The sequence below is a fragment of the Ochlerotatus camptorhynchus genome, unplaced genomic scaffold (assembly GCF_037179485.1).
Source record: "Ochlerotatus camptorhynchus isolate MF236.1 unplaced genomic scaffold, CSIRO-AGI_Acam_v1.1 ptg000767l, whole genome shotgun sequence".
NCBI lineage: Eukaryota > Metazoa > Arthropoda > Insecta > Diptera > Culicidae > Ochlerotatus > Ochlerotatus camptorhynchus.
In genome coordinates this window covers 893,187-916,294 of record NW_027041234.1, presented here as the reverse complement: position 1 = coordinate 916,294, position 23,108 = coordinate 893,187, and the positions used below count along the sequence as shown (strand labels likewise).

The following is a 23,108-nucleotide window of genomic DNA, read 5'->3' as shown; positions in this document are numbered from 1 at the left end:
AACAAGAAACGGTTATGTGCACAAGTTATTAACGAAAGAGAAAGTCGACGAAGAGCATCTGTCAATGTTACGTAGGACCTAATGCAATGTTCAGCTTGAAATAGTCAATAACCATTGCCAAAAACGTAGGTACGTAAGATACATATGTGTTTTCTGGCATCGATCAAATCCTGCACCGCACCAGCATTTAGTCAATATGCAGTCCGAGAAGCCAGATTTACAGACATGCCTGTTAATATGCAGACTTTTCATTTTTTAGAATGCAGACATTTACCAGACTTTTTATATTTGTCACAAACATTTACAGATTTCTGGAAGATTTCGTCATACTTTAACTTTTTTATTCAACTTCAATTCAATATTATTATTCAAGTAGAGAAATGCTTCCTCTACCGGCTGGTATTTGGTAGTTTGCCGGAGTGAGATTTTATTTGCCAGAAATCGGTGGTTGAAGTCAATATTGTTTACAATAACAGATTTGCCCTAATGAAATGTTGGCTTCGAAATATCTGACTGACTTCACAAATCAGTGTTATGTTTGGCAGACAATTGACACATCTACTTAACAAGTCTGGTGGTAAAGGAGTTGTTTTTTTTTACTTTTCAAGCGATGCTTGTTGGCTCTTTTGGCTTAATATTTGCCTCACTAATTACAGTCGATTTAATTGATTATTTCAATTGACGATCTATGTCACTTGGGTGAGTTACAGAAGCAGAAGTTGTTTCACAATTGAAATAACGTTTAAAGCCTCATCGCCCGTTTCAAATTCGTCTACACACCTCACTTAGATGCTTCCGTACAGTCCGTACACCCAAAAACAGTATTTAGTAACCGCACGTGTCAGGATCATGCATCCATATTATCCCTATCCATTATCCATTATCAAATCTATCATTGGATATTATCCCTATCCCTATCCGGAAAATTTTAAAACGAATAATATCCAAGTTAAAATTATCGGATAGAATCCGTTTTAAAATTATCCGCATTGAAATAAAAATGAATAGGTAGATGTAGTAACAAATTGATATTTTACATTAAACGAAAGTTAAATTAACAAGGCCATTCTGCAGTCCAAGATGGTGGCCATCGGGCTGAGGAAAAGTTTCAAATACCCTGCAATATGGATATTTTCGCAACGGGGACGTAGATCCTTAAAATCACACTTGACACTTGGCGTCGGACATCGATTTCCGACCCCTATATGTCACCAAAAATACCCACATTGATAGGTATTTGACAGTATTTCAGCCTTTTTCTGAACCAAAGCCGCTATCTTAGATTTTAAAGTGACGTCGGACATCGGTTTCTGGTGGGTGTTCACTCGGCTGTCGACGGAAGCAGGCCACTCTCAATGTGTGTTACGTGATCGTATGTTTACTCGGCAACAATTATTGGTGGTCCTCCTCATTGTTCTTCATCAGCAATTCTTTCGGTCGATGCGTCGTCGACTTTAGAAAGCAACCATTTCAAGATGAGTGAAGAGATGACCACGTTTTGCGTCCATTGCTACAATGGAAGCGCTTTGCCCCCCGCTGGCGTTACTGCCATACAGTTAAACCACTGGAAGTGGATCCTATTCTGATGGAGGAGGATTATTAGATAGCGGAAGACTCTTGTTTTAGGATGAATAACTATACAAATTTTACAGAATTGAATCTTAATCCGATTGAGCCTTATCAAATAAATCAATAAACAAAATCGGTTTCTGGCGTCTAGGCGTCGCTGGGATTCTGAAATGTGGGGTATTTGCAGTATTTCCCACTTTTTTTCTGAAACCAGAAGCCGTCGCATATCCCTTGCCGGCTTCAAGATGATTTAAAAAAACCTGAGGGAGAATTTCGCGAGTTTTCTGTGAGTTTCATGTGAATTTCCGGAGAAGGGTTTGTTATGAAAGATAACAATCGTGAGCAAAATTATAAGAATACTGCATAGGAAAGCGAAGGAGAACTTCATAACAGTTGTGACTAGGATTTCAAACTTATTTTGTTGATAATTCTAAGGAATTTAAGGAGAACTGCAAGTGAATTCTAAGGAGAATTATGAGGTATTTGTGGAAAGAATTACAAAGAAAAATGAAGAATCCAGAAGGAATTCTGAAAATAATTCGATGAAAATTAAGAAGATAATTTTAAAGGATTGCTGAGAAAAGTTTCAAGGGAATACTGAGGACAATTCCAAGGGAATTGAATACCGAAGAAAGCTTAAACGGAATTTTAAGAAAAAATCAAAGGAAACGCTTTAAAATTCCTAGTTTTATTCCAAGGCTATTCCATTGTTAATTTTTAAAGCATTGATAGGAGAATTTCAGCGAAATTTTGAGGAGTATTTCAAGAGGGATATTTTAATGTGAATTGAAGGAGATCATTTAACGACCGTTGAGAAAAATTCCAAAAGAAATTGCATGAGAAATCATTATCATTTCAACGTGAATTCAGAGAGAATTCTGCTGAGATTTTCGCAAAGTATTTCGGAGAAAATTCTATCAATACTAGAAAAAGTTCAAAGCTGATAAATTCTCGCTCCGAGGAAATTCTTGAGAAAGTTCTAAAATCAAACCTGCGAAGAATTCCAAGAGCATCAGATGATTCAAATATAAAAATAAGACTCTAGACTAGGAAGAAACTAGTCTCATGCTAAGAAAAGTTTCCATGATCATGAAAAATCTTCAATATTCGTAGAGTTTGTTCGATATTTGGGTCGATATACGGACAAACTTCCCAGAGTCTGGAATAATAGAAGATTTGAAGATTAAAAGCTTTGAGATCATGAACTAAGTAAAATTTAGTTAAACTTTGATATCCTTGAATCTTAGAGCTCCCTCCCCTTGGCTAGTTTTTGCACCTTGTTGTTGGTGGGCGGGCTTAAGTTCATGCTTTATAGTGGAGTGTTGGAGACGGTAGGTTTATGACCAGCGTTGCTGGCTCATGCCGCGATAGAATGGCGCCATGGGCAGGCGATGGGGATTACTAAGCTTCCCCTCTCTGATGAACCACTGCATGAGAAAACCCAAGATCTAGTCCAGCAGTGATAGTATCACACTTGTTACTCCTTTGTTTGAGAGCCGCGTTGTAGTACTCTGGCGTATAGGCACTGACGTTGGGTGCGATACTGGTGGGTGTTGCCGCAAATCACTCTTAATTTATTTATTTTTACGCAGATAGATTTATTTGGGTTTGCAAGGGAATCATATTATTGAAATATTTCAGAAAATGCCCAACAGTGCTTCTTCTATTTGCGTGACAAGCTATCATTGCTGTTTTCATTGATGTATTACTCAGAGAACAATGTTAAACACCATTTTCGTACATGGTATTGTAACTAATCTTATATATGCTTCATTTTGATTTGGGATAAGTGTTTGAACTATGGCTCGGGATTTCCACTGTGGCGTACTTCTATTGTGACATACCTAAACGTATTTTTGTGGTGTGACATAGTGGAAGCGTGTGAGCATAGTTGGAGCATACACCCTATATAATTTTGAAAATCAGCTAGGAAACTAACTTCAAAAAGTGTAGCATTTTAGTCACTTGAAGGTATCACCTGGGACGAAGGACGAACTAACATATAATAAATATAGGTCAAAGTCAAACAATTTTTTTTAATCTTTATTATAGAGATTTTTAGCCGAAGGCTAGTTCATCTCTGGCAAAAAAAATTGATACACGTTAAGTTTTAGATTACATACATAAAAGCAGGTACTTAATAAAGCATGGGTTATAATTGATTAGGTAGATTATAGATTTCAATTATTTATCAAATTAGACTAATGAGATATCATTATCATCAAACGAACTTAAATAAGAAAATTTAGACAGCCTAATAACATTAAGAAGATAAACAAAAGAGTTAAGATGCGGGGGGTCCGCTTAGGGAGGCAACTAGCCTTTAAAGCAACTGGCAACTAGCCTTTTCATATATTTTCTGTTTATTTTTATGGTTGTTTCAAAATGTCAATTTGATATATATGTGAAAAGATGAATCAGTGAGAGATGGATTTTCGGTTTCTTTACATTTTACAGCACAAATCTAGTACTATGTGTCATTTCCTCAAAACCCCCCAATAACCGACCTCTCCAATCCCTTCCCATGGCGTTCAAGTGGTCCGCATAGACTATTCAGCCATTACCCTTCCCTTATCCTCGGCTTTGGGTTGACTTGCGCTCTCATTGCCTCACCAAACGCTGCAAAATGAAAATGAAATGATATCCTTGAATCTTAGAGCTAAATTTCTGTTCCATTGAATTATAACCAGTTAATTCGAGATGTTGCCCTCCTCTATGCAGAAACCTGTCTACCTGTCTGCCCTTGGCTGTATATTTTTATTAACCCGTGTGTTGTCTATAAATATTTTGTTATGTAATGCAAATATATTTCGTCTTGAATTTAGACACGAAAAAAATTTCCTTAAATCAGTGAAAAAAATTCCAGACTATCCAAAACATGTTCACTTTAGTTGTTGTTTTACCACAACAGTTAAAAAATTTTGAACGCATTTAAAAAACGGGTCTCTGGAAAAATCGGGAAATTGACAATTGAAGACCTGTAAAAATCTGTAAAATGAGTGGACAGCCATATCTGGTCACCGAATAAAAATATTTCCCGATTCCCCGGAATTTCCTGATAGAACCATCCGCAGTTTTTGATTCCCGGGTAGCAAAATATGGTCGGGAAATCGAAAGACAAATATTGATTGATGTTTGAATAGATTCTATCTCGTTTTGACGATTAAAACCCGATCAACTCTTTTTACATAATATTGTGAGCTGAGTGGTGGGTTTGCAATATCGATGCATATAATCATAATTAAAAAGTGTAAATTAAAGATTGTATGCATTGATATTATGGAAATACCACTCTGGTCGCGGTAGAAAGCGAATAAAGTAAATCGATATTTTGATCGACAAATGGAGATTGAGCCTAATCAAAAAATTAATCGAGTACTCTTGATATCGAACGTCACGCATATTATTTCTAGTGAAAACTTAAAGCTTATATTATTTTACTGAACCCATGGACTAAAAATTCTGCTGCTTTGATGATCGTAAAAATAACCATGAGAATTTACAGGATTTCTAAGAAGATCAAGAAATCACGATGTGTGGTTGTCTAGATTTTGGAATACACAGAAAATTATGGTAATAGCATGCCTAACATAGTTTTATTTTTTTCATTGTGACAGCTGAATCCGTATTATCTTCAAGTTGCTTCTCTGCTTACTCACAAATTTTCTCACATTGTGATAATTTTTCTGCAGTCAAGGAAACAGATTAAATACATTTAAAATACTTTTACACTACCTTTATTGATCTGTTATTTAACTGTCGTGTCATTGTCATGTTCAGTTGCATTCGGCAGGCTTAATTGGAATATGCATTAGGGAGTTTGAAGTGGAATTCCAAGATAGGTTTGATTCAGATATCCTAACGAGAGGTCAATTATTCTATGGATATTTCCAACAGAATTTTGCGACAAATTTTAAGCGAATTATGAAGAGAATTCAAAAGCAATTCTGAAAAAACTATGTGTCAAATGTTGTTGTTATTTTGATAGAAATTCAATGGAGCTCTGAATCTGAGGATAGCTTAAAGAGAACCACGATAAAAATTCCAAGGCAATTCTAAGGAGAATATTTAAGCACTGTTGGGAGCATTCCTAGGGAATTTTTAAGAGAATGTAAATGAAGCTCTGGGAGCATTCCTAGAAAGATTTGAGGAGTATCCCAAGGAAACTTTTGAAAATTACTTAAAGAATGCTGAAGAGAGCTCCTATGGAATCTACAGGAGAATTCAGAGGTGATCTTAAAAATAGTTCTGAGCAGAATTTCCATCCAAGCGACAGATATTAATTTTCTACATCTGCATGCTATTCCTGTTCCGAAAATACCCACATTGCAGGGTAATCTTGCATTTCCAAATGATGGCGGACATCAATTTTCGACAGTTTTTCTTAAATCGATGGCCACCATCTTGGATTTCATAATGGCGGCAAACATCGATTTTCGACCTCTATAGTCATCCTCATTCCGAAAATCTGAATCGTTCATTTTGATTCCCTGATCTCACCACAGTTTGCTGAGATTTGCAGCTGGTGAGTTTTGTTAGTTTGATATTACGAGCTGCGATATCATAGCTTGCAAAATCAACCGCAGTTGTTTGCTTGTTGATTTTTGTCTACGAAAATCATGCGTGATCTTGGGCATTGGTGACATTTGTTTTTTTTTTATATTTTCCCAACACTGACTATCAGTAATCTCAAAAGCTTTTTGAAGTCTTAACACAAGCTTCTTACTGGGCGATTATTTCGCCTTTTTCGGATTTATAACAACATTGGAGAATTTCATAAGGTTGATCGGCTGTAAATGAAAGAAAATTGCTGGTTACTTCGGTAGTGACCATCGACTACCTATCGGTCGTTATCGTTATCGTATGAACAAAATTCTCTCCCTCTCTCTGCTCGCAATTTCAAAACAGTTCATATCATTTGTAATGGCAATTCAATTATACAACACCTAACAATTCAATCCAATCCAATTAATATTTACAAAACCTTATTCATATCTCCAACAGAATCCTTAGATTATTCTTGGGAATTTTTGACAGGTACTCTGACAAAAACTCAAAATGAAGTGAATGAATTCTATTCGCAAGCAATCGGTGAATGAAGTTCATTGTTTACTAAAACCGACTAAAACAGCTACGACCAAATCGCAAATCAGTCCGGATCTATCGTCTAAAAACAGAATTCCGTAGTAAATTGTGACTAGATTTTTTACAGCAATCAGATGGAGCAGGCAAAGATCTACTAACAAATACCCACAAACCATTATTGTCAATGCTCCACTATCGAAAAATCCTTGCAAAGCGAAAGGCGAAACAAAATTTATTTCTTAACAAGCTTAAAAATCGATTACGCTCTTTTATTTGCTAACGATAGTACAGGGCGCAATTTTAAAAACAACAAAAGCCAAAATAGTAAAAGGCTCATCTCTTACTGAAACGTAAACACTGAGACAAGTAAAGGGCGACACTTTTAAGGAAATCAAACAAGGCGCATAGTATTGGACGAACTGTTGTTGTCATACATGTATGGGACAATTTAATGAGTTCGTATTCTTAACATTCCGTATATACGGGCGAAATTATAAAAACGACGAATTTTCAAGAGAAAATGAATTAAAAATTAAATTTTCGATTACTTTTTCGAAGGGACGTATCAGCTTTTGCAAACAATGCATTTGATCGTCAATTTGGCGTAAGTGGTAGCTCGCTCACGCATACTAACACCATTATCAGTTAGGGGAAAACTTCCCCTGTCTGATGATAGTGTTAGCATGCGTGAGCGAGCTGCCAGTTACGCCAAATCGACGATAAAATGCATTGTTTACAAAAGCTGATACGTCTCGAGAATTAATACGTGAAAACTTGCTCGGTTTTTCTCGATTTGTTTACGTTTTGCTAGTTTCGGCCTAATCACAATTTGATCCAGAATTGAACGTACCACCAACTCAGCCAAAACAATCTAGTTACCCTTCGAATGTTGCCTACAGTTCATCCCAATAAACATGTTATTGTTTTCCCATTATTCTCATCAAAACAACTCTAGTCAACTTGAATCCCCAACTTTGTATCATCGAATTATACTGAAATATGACATCTAGACCCGTTCAAAGTGCTCCAATTGCTTTCCTTAATCGATTGTAAGTTACCTTCATAAATATCGCATGCATACTCCTGATAATTAGCCCATCAATTACATCAGCAACTATTCCGGGAAATTTGAAACATGTGAAGTCCCCTCCGAAGGAGACGCTCGGTACCCGAACCAACTTTGATGGCGAAAAAAGGTAAACACTCTTTAAAACGTGGCTCACTCAAACGAACCATATTGCCAAATACCTATTACACTGCAACAAGAGAGATAGACCAAAAAAAAGCTCCATTCCACGTAAAATATGAATGAATTCCGGTTGGTGCATGCGAATGAAAACCAAAACAAGAAGGACAACTCGAGTGCGGCTGAACGTGCTGCAACTGCCTACATGCGTTCTATTGCTCTACTGCTCTGGCAATGAATGACTAACACCACCAGCAGCCAGTAGTGCAGCCGCCCGATCGGCGAGCGAGCGAGCGGAGAGTGGGAGAGTGCCATATTACTAAACGATACTGCCAACTGCATGTCATGCGCATAACCCGGCAGCAGCTGATTTCACTTTTTATTCACTAGAAATCTGAAAACACACAATCACGGTTTCCACCGACGTCGTCCCTCCGTCAGCCATCGGCCCAAAGGAACGTACTTATTCGTTGCATCGATGTGTTGGTCATGTTTTCGCAGTGCATCGAGTTCCACGTGATCGTCACCAATACAAACGACCGCGCGCGTTGAAACGGTTAAAGTCCACCCACCGCCACCCGGCAACGCTACAACCCACAGCAACCACAACAACAACGTCGATGACATCCACATGTTGATCGGTAATGTTTTTGTTTTGGACTCGTTCGGAACGACCAACAGCCGCGTCTACGACGACGACGACAACAACAACAACAATTGTAAATATGGCTGTTGGTTTGTCACGGTTGGCAGCTCTGCACGGGCTGCCAACCACGTCGAATTGGGGTAAGATTTTTCACCAACGCAAACCCTCCCCTACTGAGGGTGCACAGCGCTAGAAGTCCGTCGTCAGTCAGTTTTCTTTCTCGTTTCGCGATAGAACGTTCCGGCCGAAGCAGCCCAAGAGAAGGTTTAGGGCGCAGACCTTGTTATTGGAAAGTGGCATATCCTTGAAACACACACGGGTGGTGTTGTAAAATTCGAATTATGAGTTTACGATTAGTGCGGTTGTTTTATTTGCGATAATTAGGAACGTCCGTTCGTTAGTTTTCTAGAGTGATATTTCACAAGAAGGTTAAAAGCAAGTGAACCGTAAGGCAGTTCAGTCCTCTCCGTAGATATTAGTGCAGAAAATCAGTTTTGGCAAAACAAGGCAACTCACTACACCTACCACCACCCCCTGGGATTGCTTGCTTGCTGTTGGTGTTGTGGGGGCAGGACAAACCCGTGCCATGAGTCATCGATTTTGACACGGAGGCCAAGTAACGCTCGCTCGAGAAGAACAAGTTACAGTTTCAACATCCGCTGCGGTGGTCAGTCCGACTAATTGCTGCAAAGTGCCAGAAGGAAAGAATATGCTATCGATTACGCGCTAGAGTCCGCAGGTTCAAGTGCCCAGCTCAAGCGTGTGTGAATACCGTGTGCTTGCAAAGTGTCCACCGCAAGCGGGTGGTGTTAAAGTGTAATGAAAAATTGATTTTTTTTTTGTTGCTGCTACTTCCTCATCATCGACCACCCGTTAAAAAGGATATCCTGTCCAGCCCTGTTTGAACGTGCGCCAGTGTGTATGTGTGTATGTTCGTGCAAGTGTATATGCCAGTTAGTTCTGGAAAACAGCATCTGATCGGAACCATCTGCCTACGAACGACCGACCGAGAACCGAGAAAATCTACTGCATTGAGCTAGAAAATTCTTCATAAAACACATCGTCGCATTTTCCTCGAGCTCAAGTCTTCAGCCACCGTACACCACCACCCGGCCAACGAATGAAACGCCCAACCAACCAAGCGCACACTATGCCTTTGGGAACAGTGGTGTCTCTAATTGTCAAGACCAACGACGACGACGACGAGTGGTAGTGACGGTGAAATAGAATATTGTTTCTTTATTATTATTTTTCGCTGTCGCAACCATCGTCGAGAAAACGTCTTGAACCAATGTTGGGGATTAGCTGCGGTACGTCGGTTATGCTGTATATAGCTACCTACCGCAGTCCTATAGCTGCATCTAATGCGAACGATACTATGGAAATGCACATAGACACAACACGATCGACCAACCGAGAACCGACGGTGAATGATGCGAGAATAGTGCTCTGGCTGCCACTCAGCTACTATGTTAAATCGATTTGACAAACAATCGGAGCGGTCGGTGAGGTCCTGCTGCATCATAATGGCTTGAACATTAAAAAAAAACCTCACCTATATCTATCTGTATAGGCTCGGCAATGCAGAAAAAGTTCATTACCACGACCTTTGGCGTTTGTTTTGCAAGCCAACCTAAAGAAGAGTCAAAGCTTGCTTGTTTGCTATATTGTCAATTTGTTTTCTAGGGGGGGTGGATTAGAAATCTGTGACAAGCAATGCTTAAGGGATAGGAAAAACTTACATTTGTTCACCTATATGGAGATCTGGCCGTTCTTACGGGTTTAAATTCCGACAAAATTGAAACTGCATTTCATCTTTGAAGTGCTTTTTCCTGGTAGTGCAACAACTAGACCATATTGGCAAAGCGTGAAACATGACCCGGCCTAAAAATTTTTAACATTAGGAGTTTGTTCTGTCCAAGAAATTTCACTTGTCTTGACCTAATTGGAACCAAGCATGCGAAAATTTATTCACTCGCGCGAGCACCATAGAAACAAAATCCTCACCACAGATTGCCGAACGTGTGCGTAAATTATTCCAACCAAGTAGCTCTGCAGGTAGACTCGGAACTGACGGCAGTAGGGGAAACGCTCCTATAGTTGTAGGCACATGGAGACTCAATACACAACTATAGGAACTAAACGCTTCTAAGGTACCGCAACTATAGGAGCGTTTACCCTGGAAGGAATGAAGGATAAATTGAAAGGCAACCGGAAAATTTCTCCACGCGCGAGGGAGAACCCGTGTGAATGCGTAAAAATCGAACGCTAGCGATTTAAATAGCCGAGTGAGCTATATTTTGACTCAGTGATTTAAATCAGTTGATTGGGCCACAGCAGTTTTACAGTATTTGTGTGACGCTTATGTCTATGTGTTACAGTATAATACTTTTCTCCATGTTAATAGCAATTTGAATGTGTCAATTTAAAGCTAGAAAATAAAGTTTAAAGCTAGAAAATAAAAAGTTATTCTTTCTACAAAATTCTCACTCAGCTCACTCAGCAGAATGCAATCGTGAAAGACTCAGCAAGCAAAAAATAGTCAGCAAGGAATCATTCACACTTCTACACTCAAAATCATTCATGTTGCGCTCAACTACCTGTTTGGATTAATTCTGCGTTCATCGAAGGAAATGAAAGCAATGAGAATATGAACTAAATCAGTTCGGCTCGCATAGGCTACTGCTCGTTTCTGATGTTGTATGCGTGTGAGCGAGTAGTATTTAAATTCAAAATTAAACAATTTATCAGATGCTTAGTTGGAGCTTCGTTCATAGTTATTTATTCCAAATTCAAAATAAATTACATTTCATTTTAACCTAGATTCTCCAACTACTGCAGTAACATACCAGTCTTAATTGTTATGATATTTATCTAAGTGTTTTTACATTGTTCCTGCCTTGGCAATTCAGTATTTTAAACAGGTTTTCTATACATGCATGTCAGTATAACAATTGACATCTTAAAACTAAAAACTAACACTAAATATTATCTAAGTATAAAGGGAATTAATCGTTGCAATTTAGGATTGCAACGATTTTGCCAGAAATTATTAATTATTTTGTTGGACATTTGTTCTAAATTCTCAACATTCGAAATTCTATGTACCTCGGTAGTACTGTACCAGGGAGGTAACTTCAAAATCATCTTTAGAACTTTGTTCTGAATCCTTTGAAGTGCTTTTTTCCTGGTAGTGCAGCAACTAGACCATATTGGCACAGCGTAAAGCATGGCTGGTCTAAAAACTTGTTTAAATATTACAAGTTTATTCGTCCGGCAAAGTTTAGATTTCCTGTTTATAAGAGGATAGAAACATTTTATATATTTGTTACATTTGGCTTGAATGCCCTCAATGTGATCTTTAAAAGTTAATTTTTGGTCAAGTACTAATCCAAGATATTTCACTTGGTTTGACCAGGACATTGGGACTCCGTTCATAGTGACTATGTGACTACTACTAGGTTTCAAAAAGGAAGCTCTAGGCTTATGTGGAAATATTATAAGTTGAGTTTTGGAAGCGTTGGAAGAAATCTTCCATTTTTGTAAATAAGAAGAGAAAATATCTAACCTTCTCTGCAGTCTGCTGCAAACAACACGAAGACTTCTTCCTTTAGCGGAAATGCCTGTGTCATCAACGAACAAAGATTTGTGGCAACCCTGGGGCAAATCAGGGAGGTCCGAAGTGAAAATGTTATACAATATAGGCCCAAGAATGCTACCCTGAGGAGCTCCTGCTCTAACAGGTAGTCGTTCCGGTTTGGAATTTTGATAATTAACCTGCAGAGTTCTGTCAGTTAAATAATTTTGAACTAATTTCATAATATAAAATGGAAAATTAAACTTTTTCCAATTAGCAATCAAACCTTCATGCCAAACACTGTCGAATGCTTTTTCTATGTCTAGAAGAGCAACTCCAGATGAGTGGCCTCCAGATTTGTTAGAACGAATTAAATTGGTAACTCTTAAGAGTTGATGAATAGTTGAATGCCCATGGCGAAATCCAAACTGCTCATCTGCAAAAATTGGGTTCGTATTGATGTGAAGCATCATTCTATTTAAAACTATCTTTTCAAAAAGTTTACTTATTGAAGAAAGCAAACTTATTGGACGGTAGCTAGAAGCTTCAGCTGGATTTTTATCCGGCTTCAAAATTGGAACAACTTTTGCATTTTTCCATTTATCAGGAAAGCATGCCAAATGGAAACATCTGTTAAATATTTTTACCACGAAAGACAAGGTACTCTCTGGGAGTTTTGTGATGAGGATATAGAAAATTCTATCATCACCTGGAGCTTTCATATTATGAAACTTTTTAGTTATAGATCTACTCAGTCTCCCAGGAATCATCAAAAATATTTTCCCGAGAGAAAACATTCAGATCATCCCGAGCAACGTGATTCTCAATAGGACTAGTTTTTTGTTTATTGTTTATTGTTGTTTTACATCAACAGGCTGGATGAAGCCCCAATGATTTTAACCTTATCAACTATGGTAAAAAAAAATACATTCAAACATTAAAAAACGTATATCTTATAGTCAATATCTTAACTCCTGCCGGCGAAAAACAGAAGAAAACTTTCGACGAAGCGCATAACGGGAGAGATGAAAGTCGAAAACAGATGCAACTCTGTTGAATGTTCTCTGCAGTCCGCAAATCGCACCGTACGCTCCATAATTTGTGCGACGTAGAGGCAGTCTTAGCATAAGGTTATTACGAAGCGGTCGGGGTTGAACATTCAGGTCAATTTGCCTCAGGATAGCCTCACAATCTGTCCTTCCTTGTAGGATATCGGCCACGGTTAGGGCTCTGCTTGTGTCTCTTCTAGTCCGGAGAAGTTCTAGGTCGATAAGTTGACAACGGCTTTCGTAACTTGGTAATCGAAACGGATCATTCCAAGGCAATCTACGCAACGCAAAACGGAGAAAGCGACGTTGAACAGATTCAATTCTTTCGGCACCGTTGTTGTAGTTTGGGTTCCAAACCGCTGAACAATACTCAAGCGTCGATCGAACAAGCGAACAATAGAGAGATTTTAGACAGTAGATATAAGTGAAGTTTTTAGCTATCCTAAAAATGAACCCTAAAGTTCTTGACGCCTTATCAACAACATATGCAATGTGTTGCTTGAATGAAAGCTGCGAATCCAAGATCACACCCAAGTCTTTCACCTGATTCACGCGTTCGATTGTCGAGCCAAGCTAAATATTATCGGTTGTTGTTTTCGTGAGAACGTAATAGCGGAGCATTTGGCTGGGTTCACTACCATTCTGTTCTGTCTCCCATAACCTGCACCAACTAGCGAATACATTCAATTGACGTTGAAGAAAGTGACAGTCAGCAATGGAGCAGATTCGTAGGAAGATTGTGAGGTCATCTGCATATGATAACCGAGGAGTTTCGATGACCAGATGCACGTCGTTGAAGTACAGTATAAAAATTAACGGTCCCATGTGGCTTCCCTGAGGTATACCTGATGTGGCGAAGAAGCTAGCTGATCTGCAATCTCCTATGGCAACTTTTAGTTGCCGACCGGTAAGATATGATCGAAACCAACTCAGAAGATTACCGCATACACCGAGTCTGCCGAGTTTAGCAATCGCAATAGCATGATTCAACTTGTCGAATGCTGCGGATAGGTCTGAATAAATAACGTCCGTTTGAACCCGATCCGACATGCTTTCGGTTATATACGATGTGAGACACAGCAGATTGGTAGTTGTAGAGCGGCCGACAGTAAACCCATGTTGATCAGCACTCAAATACTGCTTGCAATGGGACAGCAACGGTTCCATAATCACTAGCTCGAATAGCTTCGAAACGGCACTTAACGATGTAATTCTTCGATAGTTATCCACAGCTCGTTTCCTTCCTTTTTTGTGGACGGGAAACATGTGCGCAAATTTCCAGCAAGATGGAAAAATGCCACCTGAGAGAGACATTCGGAACAGACGAAGAAGCGAAATTAACAAGCAAGCAATATGTCTCTTCAAAAATACAGATAGAACTCCATCAGGTCCAGGATTGAAGGATGACTTGAGCAGAGTCGCGGCCTTAGAAATCATTTCTGCATTAACATCAATTGCACCCAGCGTTTGATCGTTTACTGGAACGTTCCTGGCAGCCAGGTTAATATGGTCGTCAGTTAGTGTCTCAAGAAACCGTAGCAGTATAGTCGCCGAAATCACGCACGAGTTTGTCCTCAACAGTGACAATTAGAGGAGGGTGATGTGGAACTAGCTTAGTTAGTGCACAAGGAGCCGAGGAAATTGATGGAGCCCTGTCCTGTGTGCTCACGAAGCAGAGGTCCAAACTACGACCATTTTCGTTAACTACATGGTTAATTTGAGAAAGCGTCGCTGCGCTGTAGTTGTCGAGAAGGCTAATAGCTCCTGCGTGAAATGTAGAGCTAGCAGGATCTGGATACAGGAATCCGCTATAAGATGGACTCCACGAAACGCCTGGCAGATTGAAGTCACCAAAAATGAATATCTCATCAACTGGAGTGGAACTTTCGACAACTGTGAAAACTGACCGACAGTGAGTATCGATGAGTTCATTGGCGCGGCCTCGATCAGGTGGAATGTACAGAGCGCATAGAAATAGTGTGCGATCACCCAGATTGATGGCTTTCCAAACCTGCTCCACATAGTTCCATGAATCGTTCTCGATGGCCTTTGCCTCCAACCCGCTACGGACAGCTACAAGGACACCTCCACCAGTAGATTTACGGCTGTTGTTAGGATTCCGATCGCAACGAAAGACCTCGTAGTCAGGACCGAAGACTTGACTGGAAAGCGTTCGATAATCGAGCCACGTTTCGCACAGGACAATAATATTGTAGCAACGATCCGATACAGCTAGGCGGTACTCTTCAACATCAGAATTCATTCCACCGGCGTTTTGGTAGAAGATCACGACGTCCTGCTTGCGGCAAGGAATCGAACGACTGCTCTCCCTGGAAATCACAGATACATCAGGCAATAACTGACCATCATCAAGTCTCATTGGATACTCGCCATAGTCAGTGGGTTGGAAGACCCCCTCTCCGCATCCGACAGCAGGTCCGGAACGACTATGATGAACGAAGGCTGCTGATGGCAGGACTGAGACGGAGGGATTGGGGGCTTTCATGGGGCTTCCTACGGTGCGTTCCGGGTTTCCAGGATTAGGAGTTACAGAGGCATCATCACAACGACTAACATAGTTAGAATTGCTGAAAATTTGATCGGCATCAGGCAGTGAATAGTTAATATATTGATTGTACTTGCTTGTAGAGGCAAGGTGGAAGACTCCTGATTCATATCCAGCCACAGGTCCAGGACGACTATGCTGAACGCTGGTGGGAATCGGCACGACTGGGCTGGAGTCCCGGAGATGAATTAGGTTTGTTCGAACAGTAAAGCGGGTGATGTGAATGAGCAGTATCAGAAGTGCTTCTCAACTAGAAACAGCCGGCAGATGCTTGAAGCATTGCACTGGAACACGGAAACTGATCAGGCAAATGACTGTAACTAATGTATGCATACTTGCCTGAAGACGATGCTTGGGAGACCCCACCACCGAACTCAACCGCAAGGCCAGAACGGCTCTGATGGCAGAAAATAGAACGACTTTGATGGCGGGAAACATCTAGTGCGACTGGATCGAGTGGTTCAAGGTCTCCCATAATGCGACAGGCATTGCGTTCTGGTCCGATTCACAACGCAAAATCCAATTCTGAATCAGCAGACTGGGTCTAGTCCGGAAATGGGAATTGAGAACTCGGAAGGTCCCGTAATAGGAGAGATCGTGATGGTAGGCGTGTTCAAACGAGGCAACCACATGTTTTTTGAACCGTCTTCAAATTCACGGAACCAAATTCCTTTCGGCCATGTATCCGATCTAACAGCAGCTTCGCGTAGTTTGGGATCCATTCCGACTTTGTACGAGATGAAGCTCATACGGCTGATGTCGGATCCTTTTTTGACTAGCGGCACAACCTTAATCGGATCTTCGCACTGTACACAACCTGAAGTGTTCCCACTTCACTCGGACATGGAGCATAAGGCTAGCTTTTTCTAAGGCCTTAAAGTTGTTTAGTTCACTAGACTTGAAGTAAACTAAATAAAAATCATTGGAAATCCCGTTGCGTGAATCGCCAGTGCGGGATTTCATTTTCATTTTGATTACTTGGACAGGCCTCAACTCCAAGTAATTTAGTCAATTCATCTTCGATCTGATCCAGGGATTCACCACTGGGCAGACCTTTTAAGACAACCTTGAACAGACGTTCAGTGTTGGTGCCGTTAGTAAAAAATGTGTGTTGCTTCTCAGTAAGATACTTAAGAAGACGTGAGAACTGAATGAAGTTCAAAAGTTCCTTGCGAAGAGCATGGAAATACGTAGTGGTTATAACAATAGGGGAAACCTTTTCCTTTTTGGCATTGAGCCGGGAATGTTAAATGGAATTTTTCCTTGATGATAGATCATTCTCATCAACTGTAAGCATGGCAAATGGATTGCTCAATTGAATTTCATCAGAAGGGGGATCAAGATTTTGCCCTTTTCTTTTGCGCTTAGGCGCCATGGCGGCAGATCCAAGTTTCTCCAAATCGACTTCCAAGCAGATTACTATAAGAATCCGAAGGATCGAAGAGGAATTTTCCAAGTCGATGGCTAAGCAGGATTACCTCGGGTAGGGTCCAAACAAGGATCGAAGAGGAATAAGAGTCAAATAAGGCAGAAATTTTACAAGTAATAGTGAGCACTGAAAAGTGTTATTTAATTTTTTGTTTAAGCTTTAGGTAGCAGTAACACTTCCTTCAGCAAAATGAAAATAGATCAGCACGATGTGGACTGCTGGAGATTGAATGGTGTTTTTTTCATTGAATGCTAGTAGTTTCAATGATAAGTTCAAATATATCACGTTTCAAATAAATCGCAGGAATAAAATTGATGACCGTGATAAAATCGAAACTTCACTGTAATTGCTTTGAAACACCTCTCAGAAATCTCCTGGAATTCTCCTCCGAATTTACTATCAGTTTCTCTTTTCAATTCCCTTCGAGACTCTTCAGAACTCTTATAAATTTTCCATACAATGCGCATCACAATTCGCATTCAATTCTCCTTAGCATTCCTTAAGCATACTCCTGTAAATACTGGAAAATTGTAGCTCCCTTTAAATGTCAGTTCAAAATTCCCTTGGAGTTTCCGTGGAATTGCTTAGTAATTCTCAAAATTGGTTTGTAGGTCTCCTCCCAATTTCCTTAGAATTCTACTCTGGACATCTTAGAATTCTTCGTAGACCTTTCTAGGATTTTTATGTTTACAGGAATCCAGATGTCTACAGAATTCCCTTGGAGGTAATTCTAAGACTTCCTCATCACTAGTTTTGAATTCTACTTAAAGCGAAAATGGAATATTTTGTCAGAACTCTCTTAGATTAGTCCTTAGAATGTGTTACGCCGAAATACGCCTAGATTTTTAGCCTCAATATTCTTTAGAAATTTTCATTGACTCCAACTCCACGAAGTTTCAAAATCATGAATTTATTTTCCAATAGTCCAAGAGCTTTGAAAGTGTTTCAATGTTCTCATTTTTTCAATCAAGACCCAGACATTCGAAATTAATTCTAAATCCCAACAAAACTTTCGTGTTTCAAGCATATATAGAACCTAAAAAAAAATCTTAAACTTGTTTCGGATTTCAATCAATTCAAGTTCAAAATTGCTAAAACAATTTCCTTTCTAAAAGTCAGTCTTATGGCCTATTTAATCTAGCGCTGGATTTCGAAAAATTGTAGTGATTGTGTAACTAAGTAAAAGTCAAAATATAAGAACGTTGGAAAACTTTCAAAACCACGGCCATTTTTTTCGTTATCGGGTATTGTCATCACTGCGACTATTTATCTGATCTATTGCGATATATTCCCCATTTATTTTTCCTTAGCTATATCAAGATGCCGTATTAGTATTATTATTATTATTACTATTATTGGTGATCATCGTTTGACTAATAGCATTATCCCAGCATGGCATTACACTTCGAATAAAGTGCACTGCCGTACTGCGAGTTATTCTCCCTTTGATTCTATCAGCCCGTTGTTGAAGATCTTACGCATTTTATTGAAAATGTCCATACAGTGGCATAGCAAATGTTTAGAGTCTTCCACAGAAGCGGCATTCATCATCTTGAAGTTTTCCAATCAGCTTCAAGTGATAACGGCTCGGACAATAACCTGTTATAAGACCTTAGCATATAAGCTCTTTCTTAGAAAGTTCCAAGATTATGAGGGTCACAGAAATGTTTGGATTAATGAATCCCTTCGACTGCCTAGCAAGTGTTCTTCCAGTTTCCCTCCACTTTTGAAGATTCCCATGCTTCTAGCTCCATTCTAAGAGATGCAGCCGATAAGTCACAAAAGGGCTCTGGCCCTATGAACTTATGAGAAGATCCGAGTCTTGCTAGCACATCAACATTTTCATTTCCGTCAATCCCGCAATGACCAGGAACCCAAGTTGACTTGATTATTTTTTTTATTAATTTATTTGATAAGGCTCAACCGAATTAACTTTACAGAGCCGAGGATTCATGTTCACTATACAATACATCTTAAAGCTATAGTCAAAAGGTACAACACAATAAACATTTTATCTTCCGCTATCCAATAAGCCTCCTCCATCAGAACGGGAACCGCTTCCAGTGGTTTCATTGTATGGCAGATTCGCCAACGGGGGTCAGAGTGCTTCCATTTCAGCAATGGGCGCGAAACGTGGCCAGCAATCACATATTCATAACGAAACGGTTGCTTTCCAAAGTCGACGACGCATCGACTGAAAGAACTGCTGATGAAGAACAATGAGGAGGACCACACAATGGTTGCTGCCGAACAAAAAGATCACGTGACATACATTGAAAGTGGTCTGCTTCTGTCGACAGCCGAGTGAACACTGACTTGATTATAACAAGACAATTTTTTGAAATGATTGAACACCCCAACTAACCACCAAGCCCGCTAACTACCCGATAATCGCCCTTTTTGCGATATAAGATAAATATAGGGTTTCCGAACTTTATATCAATCGTATAGCAGCCTTATATACCAAAAAGGGCGATTATCGGGCTTGTTGGTTACTTGGGACGCTTCCAGACAAGTTTTGATGTACATGTCGCCGATTTTAAAGCATTTAGAGCAGCTTAGCTGTCGGACATGATGCATGTATTTGAACTCTTATGGTCTCTACTCTACGCAAACATATAATAGAACACTCTAAAATTACTTGGATTTCAGCTTGGATTACAGTTGGCAATCTGCTCATAGGAACGGATATGTCTATATGCTGGGACACGGATATATGAAAAAATTAATTCTCGTTCCAGTATGATTTCTGGGGGCCTTCTGGGTCCTAGAATAACTGTGTAAAATTTCAGGTCGGTCGGTGGAACTATATTTTAGCGCCAGCGATTTTAATTTTACACAGGATTTTCTATGGGAAAACTTACTTTTTCAAATAAAAATCGGGTGAGGTCATTATTCTTTTTTTCTAGCAGCACTCCCGTAAAAAAAGAACGATACAGGTACAATGAAATGTATTGTAACCATACAATAGAATTGATTGTACTTAAAATAAATTGTACTGTCAACAACGATAAAATAACCATAGAATTTATAGTTTCCACAATAGAATATATGGTAAATGTGGAAATCTACAATAGAACAAGGGGGTTGTTATGTATCTTAACCGTACAGAAAATCACTTTTCCCCGAATAAACTTGAGTCATTTACCATTAACTTTATTGTTTTTCTACTGTTGAAAATTTATGCTCTATGGAACGTATTGTAGATCGATTGTAACAACAATATTTTAAATTTACTTGTATGATATACATACAATAGGATCGAATGTTGGCAATAGATTTTGTTGTGATTTTATATTATTTTATGGTAATTGTATGGTTATTTTTTCCGGGCTGCCAGCTGCCGCCTGCTGCTGTCTGCGCGAGGCAGTTACGTTGTGTGGGGGTTCACTCAGCTTGGAGGAAAGCCGATATCATGCGCAAAGAATCTTCGATTTTGATGAAACTTTACACAGGTTTCCGGTATTGTACAACAATTATGTTTCACGGGGGTCATTTGGAAACAAGCGTGATATTTTACAAGGGTGTATTTGCTTTGGCGCACATTTTATTCAAACAATCCTACTAGGAAAAACTTCGAGTGTAGAGCAAAACCGTCTAGGAAAAAAATGTAGGCTTAACGAAAAAGATATGATCAGTAAACAATGCTCATTTCGTTTGACGAACAGTTATTTTTGGGTGGAGTTCTTCCAAAAGGATTAAGATCCCAATGTCAGTTACTCCTGCTCCCACTTGATTTTTCAATCTTGAACCATCTGTATAATCGAAGCCTTGGGCTATTACATTTTTGAGAAGACCATCAACTATTAAAGAGCACAATAGAGGTGATAACACCATCTACCAAAAAGTAGAGCATCATCATTAAAATTTGCTGCAGTTTGAATTTGAAGATCAGCTCATTACTCTAAAGGTGTAAACTTCAATACACATTTAACCAGCAAAATCCCTCAATAGCGTCAACTCAATTTTCCTCACTCGGCACTCGCTCACCCGGGAAGCCCCAACCACTCGCTCAGATGTCATCCCGTATTACATAAGCAACCAGAACACGCAGAGTCACCAGACCTCGCACAATCGAAAGTGGCAGAATCCCATAGGTGGTTGGGAATACTATACATATGTAACAGCGGTTTAACAGCGTAGTGCATCACATTGTAGTAGCTGAAGTCAGCGGTTTAGCCTCTTTTGTTCCACCCGCAATAAATGGCTACCGTCACCGTCGTCGACGTTGGCATTGTTTCTACTGGATTCTCCCATTCTGCCAAACGAACAGCGTAGATGCATGCCATCAGCACCATGGCATCCACGGCAGCTAAGCTGTTGTGAATGATACTAAGTAAGCAATTTGTCGTTTTGTCAGCACAACAACAACAACAACTACAGCTATACTTATACAATGGATAATAATCAAAATGCACTCCACTGGAGTCGCCGTTGTCTATAAACGATTGCATGTTGCATTTTAGAGACAATGATGATGGCACATGGGATGCACTCGTCGCGCCATCGTCGTCGGGCCTCAGTGGGCAAGTGATTGACGTGGATCTTATTGCCAGATCCACGGAGAGCACGTCCAATGTGAGGCCATTTGTGCTATGCTCGATTAGATTAATGCTATTATTTTTAATCCAATTTTGCTTGCCATATATATGCAGCAGAGTGACAACAACGTTTGCGATGCGCAAAATGTGCGTGAGGAGATCGACGATTTGTGGGCGAGGGCGGGGGTTATTAAGATTTCAATTTACGATATGGTAACGATAGGAAGCAACTCTGTTGCATGTGATGCTCAGATTGAATTGATTGTCAGTCAGTGAAGACAGGCGTATAATGGGTGTTGAGTTGAGGATGTAATTACAACCATATCATTAGTTGACTAATGGAAGTGCAGAACAGTTTGATTACGTTGTGAGGATGCAAAAACTACTTTGATTATTTCCAGGATTATGAGGAAAAAATGAAATAATATCGAAATTTAATACGAACAGAGTTTCGATGCGCATTCATACTAACCTTCATCATCAGCAATGGTTCTGTGATCATTATTATAGAACATTATCGCTTAATGATGATAACAACAATCAGTGCTCAGTGGCGAATACTATTACTAGTTAAACAATGAACGTGGCTTCATTATCTATCACGTAACTATTAATCACGATGGACTTACCTGTTTACTTGTATGGCATTATAAACAGTTTACTCGTAATAATTAGCCACGATTTATGATTTATGGAATTCATTCCGTACATTGACAACATATATGGGTACTGCAGAAAAAAAGAGCTGTCAAAGTGTGAATTAATGGAGTTAAATTATGCAATACATTTTTATATTAATGATTCGGAACTGATTTTGAATCCACTGCTAAAATTATAATATAGCTATAAATGGTACATAGTGCTGCTATAAAACTGTCTCCATCGCTCAGTAAAAATTAATTCCCTCTCGCAAACGAAATTGATCCACCCACAAAACATCCACAAGTATAAAACTGTCCATTCTGTCTAAGATCAAGGTCGAGCTCTGTGTACACCACACCCCCCAAAGTACATCAGGCGACAAGCGCCACCATTAAATTGAGCAGTTCCACGCCAAATGACGAATCGGAAACACTCGACCTTCTCCGATTTGAACCAAACTTTGCATATTTGTTTATTATGGGAAATGGTTCACATTTTTGCTAAAATTCGGCCATTTTGGATCTTGCAAAATTTTCTAAATAACGTATTTGAAATTTTTCAAAAATTGTTGCAAGGAAGGAAACGGCACTTCTTATCGAAAAGACGTCTGGGACAAATTTATAGAGAAAAATAACGTTTTTATGGAGAAAATATACCAAAAAAGGTTTTTGATACTTTCAAATAAAAATTTCCAAAAAATGTTAACAATCTTAATGTCTCAAAATTTTCTAGACCGAATTTTAATTTTTTTCATTAAAAAAAACTCACGAAAAATGCAAACTTTTGGAACGATTAAAATTTCGGGCACTTAAAAATCT

General features: G+C 39.3%; 1 protein-coding gene across 9 annotated transcripts in view; it reads left to right on the top strand.

The window, feature by feature from the left end:
* The window catches only part of ATP8B (ATPase phospholipid transporting 8B), a 157,154-nt gene that overhangs the window by 77,350 nt on the left and 56,696 nt on the right, over positions 1 to 23,108 (top strand). For 4 of the 9 annotated variants that reach the window (XM_065238336.1, XM_065238337.1, XM_065238334.1 and 1 more), the window contains exon 1: positions 8,724 to 9,439. The exons of 1 other annotated variant lie outside the window; for it this stretch is intronic. The gene's annotated coding sequence lies outside the window, so the exon portion shown is untranslated. Of the gene's footprint in view, positions 1 to 8,723; positions 9,440 to 23,108 lie in introns of those variants that run through there. 4 more of the 9 variants (XM_065238333.1, XM_065238330.1, XM_065238332.1 and 1 more) reach the window with 4 other exon arrangements.